A 6,710-nucleotide genomic window follows, 5' to 3' on the forward strand; every position below is an offset into this window, starting at 1 on the left:
ACAATGATACCACTTCCCATCAAGGGTCTCCAACTAATCTACATCCTCCTATCCTTCCTAACCTACTTCTGCTCCCACCCTATCCATTCTCTGGTGGTATATACTATGGCATCGGCTATACCAATCTAACCACTAATAAAACCAATATGGCGGAAGCGTCGACTATATCGACCTAACTTCTCCAGCAGGGAACTGGCAATCATCATCACACATCTAGGGTAGCGTGTCCATCACTTCCCTCCCATGATTCCAGGTTTGGAGGTTACATGGTGGGAAATACGTCCACCCTTCCTCACAAATAGGGTCAAGACCCTAATATGGACCACATGACAGCGCTAGTTGGATACTTGTCATCGAATAATCCAGTTAGGTAGTCTTGTCACCTACCATTTACATTTTACCCATGTCATAAGACTGCATATCAAGTAGATACAAAATGTAATAGAACAGTGTACATCATACCTTTCCTCATTAGATGTCTCGACCTTCCCCAATGGAAGAGTATATCTTGGTTATCATATAGTTCTTTCCAATATGTGGATTAGTTCTCATTCATGCATATATATAACAACAAAATACATATAGATAAGTGATCTTAAACATCATGTTATTAAGTCTAGTATCCACATGTCAATTTTGTAGTTCATACTGGAAATAAATATTACATTAGATAAATCATATCCACTTAAGCTATACATGAAAAAACAATAACTCTGATAAGTCATGCACTAGATAAATCATAACCAAGTAAGCCATATATTAGGTCATACATCAAACATTTCAATCATCAATACCTAATCTATCTAATGATTTATTTAAGTAGTTTCACTTTTCCAACTAAATGCATCAATATTACATAGCGTTCATACATAAATAACATGAAACTTCAATAGAGCCTTATCATAGGTAGCTATCTAAGTCAAAATGGGCATCACAGATGCTCAAAAAGTGAGGGCTAGTCACGACATATAGTCTCTGCATCCTCCCAAGTAGCAGATCCTGGGCTATACTTGTCCCACTGAACCTTAACCTGGTCCACCATGCGACGTCTGAGTTGTCGAACCCTATGGTCCAATATGCGTAATGGTTCGACCATTATGGTTCCCATGTCTGAGACCTGCAATTTCCTCCAATCCAGTTTGTGAGATTCATCAGAAACATAATGTCGTAAAATAGATACATGAAAAACATCATGAGTTTTATGCAAATGGGGTGGCAGTACAAGACAATAGGCAACTGGTCCAATCTTTTCCTTGATCCTAAAATGTCCTATAAACCGAGGTGACAACTTCATCCCTTTCCCAAACCGAATGGTGCTTTTGTTGGGTCGGATACGAATAAAAACTTGGTCTCCTACTTCATAACTTCGATCAGTCCTATGTGAATCAGCATAACTCTTTTGTCTATCTTGTGCTTCCTTTAACCTTTGTCAAATCTTCCTTACATGTTCCTCCATTTCTTGAACTAATTCTGGCCCAACTATTACTCGGTCCTCCAACTTTTCCCAACTCAATGGCGTCTTACATGGCCTCCCATATAGAGCTTGATAAAGAGGCATCCCGATTGAATTGTGGTAACTATTATTATAGGAAAACTCTACCAATGGTAAGTACCTTTCCCACTAAGTTTGATTATCCATGACGTACATTCTAAGCATGTCTTCCATAACCTGATTTACTCTTTCAGTCTGCCTATCTGTTTCTAGATGATATGCAGTGCTCAGGTTTAACTGAGTCCCTAGTGCTGACTACAAACTTTTCCAAAACCTAGATGTAAATCGAGAGTCTCTATCAAAAATGATCTTTATGGGTAACCCATTACTCAAATAAATTCACTTATAAAAACTCGTGCCACATCAGTAACATCGTAAGTGTCTCTTACTAGTATGAAATGGGCACTTTTGGTCAATTTATCAACTATAACCAATATAGCATTGTGCCTCTATGACATGAGAGGAAAACCCACAACAAAAACCATAGAAATTACCTCCCATTTAGACATAGGGATGTCATGTGGTTGTAGGAGTCCTGCTGGATGGCGATGATCAGGTTTCACTCGTTGACATTCAAGATATTTGGCGACAAACTGGACTATGTCGTGCTTCATGCCTGCCCAAAAGAAGAGTTTCTTCATGTCCGCATACATCTTCTTCACTCCAGGATGTGCACAATAGAGTGCTCTATGTGACTCTTTGAGGATGGTCCTTCTTATACCCCCTTCCTTAGGTATGTACATTCTCCCTTGAAATCTCAATAGTCCATCTGGTTCAAGGACATATCCCTCAAACTTTGGTTCTATTTGATTCCCACTCTAGAGTGTTGATATAACCTTTAGATACCAACTATCTTCAAAGAGTTTTTCCAACACACGTTCCCTTAACTTGACCCTCAAGGCTAATAGGGAGAAGGTTCGTGGCCTCCTGCTTAGTGCATCGGCCACCACATCTCCTTTCCCTTAATGTAAGAGATCTCAAAATCATACTCACTCATGAATTCGCTCCATCACCTTTGTCTAGCATTCAAATCCCTTTAAGTGAAGAGGTGCTTTAGGCTTTGATTATTTGTTCTTAACTCAAATCTTCTCCCAACAAGATATTGTATCCATAGTTTCAAATCTAACATCACTGTTGCTAACTCTAAGTCATGGGTAGCATACAACTCTTCATGTTTCTTCAATTTCCTAGATGTGTAAGCTATTACTCTGCCTTCTTGTATCAATACTGCTCCCAATCCTTTCTTCGAAGCATTGGTGTAGATAGTGAAGTCTTTTTCCATGTCCTGTAATTGAAGGATCAGTGAACTAGTTAGTAACCTCTTTAGTTCATTGAATGCAGTGTCACATTCAAATGTCCATTCATACATGACCCATTTTCGTTGTAATGTGGTGATGGGTTCTGCAATCCTCGAAAACCCTTCCTCAAACCTGTGATAATAACCTGCTAACCCCATAAAACTATGCACCTCATGAGCATTTTTCAGTACTAGCCAATCCATTATGGCCTTTACCTTTTCCAAGTCAACCGAAATCCCTTCTCCCGAAATGATGTGCCAAAGATAATGAACTTTCTTTTGAAAGAAGGAACATTTTGGCAACTTTTCATACAATTGATTTTCCCTTAAGAAAGTCAATACAACCCTTAGGTGCTTTTCATGCTCCTTTTCATTCTTTGAATACACAAGAATGTCGTCTAGAAATACTTGCACAAATTGGTCCAAATACTTCTTAAACACACCATTCATGAGGCTCATGAATATTGTTGGTGCATTGGTCAAACCAAATGGAACAACTACAAACTCGTAGTGCTCAAACCGAGTTCGAAATGTTGTTTTTGATATGTCACCTTCCTTAATCCTCAATTGGTGGTATCCATATCGTAGATCAATCTTTGAGAAAACCGTTGCTCTCTTCATTTGATCAAATAGGTCATCTATTCTAGGTATCGGGTACCTATTCTTTATTGTGGCTCTATTCAAGTCCCAACAATCTATGCATAGCCTTAAGGAACCATCCTTGTTCTTGACAAAAATCAGTGGTGCACCCAAAGGTGAAATACTTGGTATGATAAATCCCAAATCTAAAAGCTCTTTTAACTGCGTTTGCAACTCACAAAGTTCTAGAGTTTTCATCCTATTGGGTGTCTTAGATATTGGTTTTGCACCAGGTTTTAGGTCAATTGTGAAATCATTCTCCCTTACAGGAGGTAATCCGTGCAATTCCTTAGGAAAAACATCCTTGAATTCTGACAAAATTGGGTGTTGATCTAGGGAGGGCCCTTTCTGGTCACTTATAGCCTCGACCACATATAGTTTGCAACCTTGTCAGAGACACCATTTTACCTTCATCATGGATATGAATTGTAGCGACACTCCTCTCTTGATTCCACAAATCTCAATTGACCTACCTTCATCATCTAAACAAATCACCTTCTTCTTGAAACAATCTACCAAAGCTCGATGAGATTCTAGCTAGTCCATTCCAATAATTACAACGTACGTCCCCAATGCTATGATGTATGCCTTCAACTTAGTTATACACACCTTGAGCTTTACTTGATATTGGTCAACACTAGGCCCTACAGCTTGTTTTATCCCTGAAGCCATCTCAACTTGCTTAAAGTCATTGTGCCCATAGGCTGCCAACCCACATTTTCTAATGCAACTGGTGAAATGAAACTATCTGTAGCACCTGAATCAAACAAAATTTTAACTTTTACTTTGTTTATCATACCTAAGGTTTCTACCACGGCAGATTGGTGTTCAACTTGTTGGTTATCAACTATTGCATAGATTCGATGATGGCTACTTGCTCCCCCCATTGGAGATTTTCCTTCTCTACGGTTGTTACCAGTTTGTAACTCAGGACAGTCACACTAGTAATGAGCTCCCCTGCATCCCCAACAAGTGATACGTGGTAGACTTTGAAACGAATGTTGTGGAGTTCTTTGGAAAGATTTTCTTCCCTTGGGACCCTTGCCCCTACTTGTTGCTCCTCGTGTATGACCTTGATTTGCACGAATCCTTGAAGCTGCGAGTGAAGCTGCACTAGTAACCATTGAAATCCCCATTGTCAGTGCTATGGGTACAACCCTGTTTCCATATGGTGGTGGCCTCAAACTTCCCCCCTAGGGAAGGTACGAGGGGCCTTCCCCATAAACCTTGGTTGTTGTGGAAAAATGGTTTTGTTTCCACCCTTTAAGTCTAAGTTCTCTTCAACATAACGAGCATGTTCCACAACTTCTGCAACTGAGGATGGTTTCCACATCCGCACCATTTCCCTAATCTTAAGGTTCAATCCATAAATGAAACGATCTGCTTGGCACTGATCAGTATCCATGTAGGAGACATACTTGACCAATTCCATGAATCTAATCTCATATTCTTCTACCGTATGATTTCCCTGTACGAAATCATAGAAGGCTCCTACTTGTTGTTCTTCATAATATGCTACTAGGTACTTTTTCCTTAATCTCTCCTCAAATAACTCCCAAGTAACTGTGTCTGGAGTGAGGTGTAGTTGACGCTTTAAGTTACCCCACCAATTCAGAGCACTATCTCTGAGTTGGAATATCGTTATTTTAGCTTTTGAATTGGAAGTATAATCTCTTAGTGTGAAGCACCTTCTCATTCCTTCTAACCAGGCTTTTGTACGTCCACTGGCACGACCTCCAGCAAACTCTGGGAGATTAATATTTTGGAGCTCCTTAGTATTGTCCTCGATTGGAGGTCCTCTATCTGACTCTCTTGATCCTTCGAGATTTCTCAACCCTGATGGAGGGTGCTCTACTTGCACTTCTATTGTTTGGCACCCTCTTAAAGTCTCATTAATTTCTTCTATGGAACGCAAGATGAGAGCTAACTCCAGGGAAGGTAATGGGTTATTTGTAGGAGGTCCTTGTGATGACCCTCCTTGACCTTGATTTCTTTGCATCCTCACCACTTTGAATTTTTCAAATATCTGTATGATACACAAGACTTATTAGCACAACTTAGGGCCTTGTCAATTCTTACTCAGCTCACACATGTTTTTCATAATGATAGGTGTAATTTTTCCTTTTGTTATGCTTGTAAACGAGTATTTCTAATATCAAGAAGATAACCATGGATCTACCAAATCCTCTCCCATTGCTATCTAAACAAGTGCTACGATGCACTGCTAGTCACCCTCAAACATCTTTAGATATCCCTAAACAATCATCCTAAATCCATCTTATATATTTTAAGCATTCACTTAAACATTAACTTACCATTTTTAATCACATTATTATAACTAGGTGTCCTCTTGAAATTCCATCAATAATGCTAGATTGTCATTTATATTTTTTATATATATTATCCTTGTGTTTTCAAAGTAGGTTTCTAATGGCCTCAATCCCAATGATATATATAGAATGGCTAGTGCTACATGTTTTAATATTTCAATATCTATATTGTCTTAAAGGAGGTTATAATGTGCTAATCAATAGGTGCTCACCTTTGACACTTTAATCTGAATATGTTGGATTTCTGTTTTGTAAACATATGCATATTAATACTATGACAATATCTAATATAACTCTATTGTGTCTCAAGAAAATTTCAAGAAGTTGCATCCAAAAAAAAAAAAAATTAGAAATATGCATAGCATCAAGCATAATGTGAGTAACTTGTAAAAATTTCACTTAAGTTCATTTATATTATTGAATATTATTAATAAATAAACAACTTATTTAAATGCAACTTAAAAGGTCAACATTCTCACTAAATCTTGTCATTATATGAATTAATATGGTTGTAAGAAAATATATTTTCTGCAAAATAATATTTCTTTTAATTAATGTTAATCTAAATTTTTAAGAAATAATCTCAATTTTATTAAAGGGACTTAAATCTATAGGAAATTACAACCTTCTTGTATACATAGATAAGTTATATTTGTTTACTAAGTCAATAATTCTTCTATCTAAAGGTTCTGCCACAATTTGCATAAATTTTGTGGGCACTAACTTGGGTAAACTCCTATGTAAATTTATGTAGTGAATTGCGTAATTTATGGTGGGCAGTAACTCTAACCTCAGTTTACTCCTATGTAAATATATGTAGTGAATTGCGTAATTTATGGTGGGCAGTAACTATTGGTAAACATATTTAGTTATCTAAGTGTAAATAATGTCCCAAGGAAAAATATTTCAACTATTTAATTCTTATTGATTTCAACTATTTAATTCTCATTGG

This window comes from Pinus tabuliformis, chromosome X (genome assembly GCF_031772625.1).
Source record: "Pinus tabuliformis cultivar Carrire ecotype Pingquan chromosome X, CPIR1, whole genome shotgun sequence".
NCBI lineage: Eukaryota > Viridiplantae > Streptophyta > Pinopsida > Pinales > Pinaceae > Pinus > Pinus tabuliformis.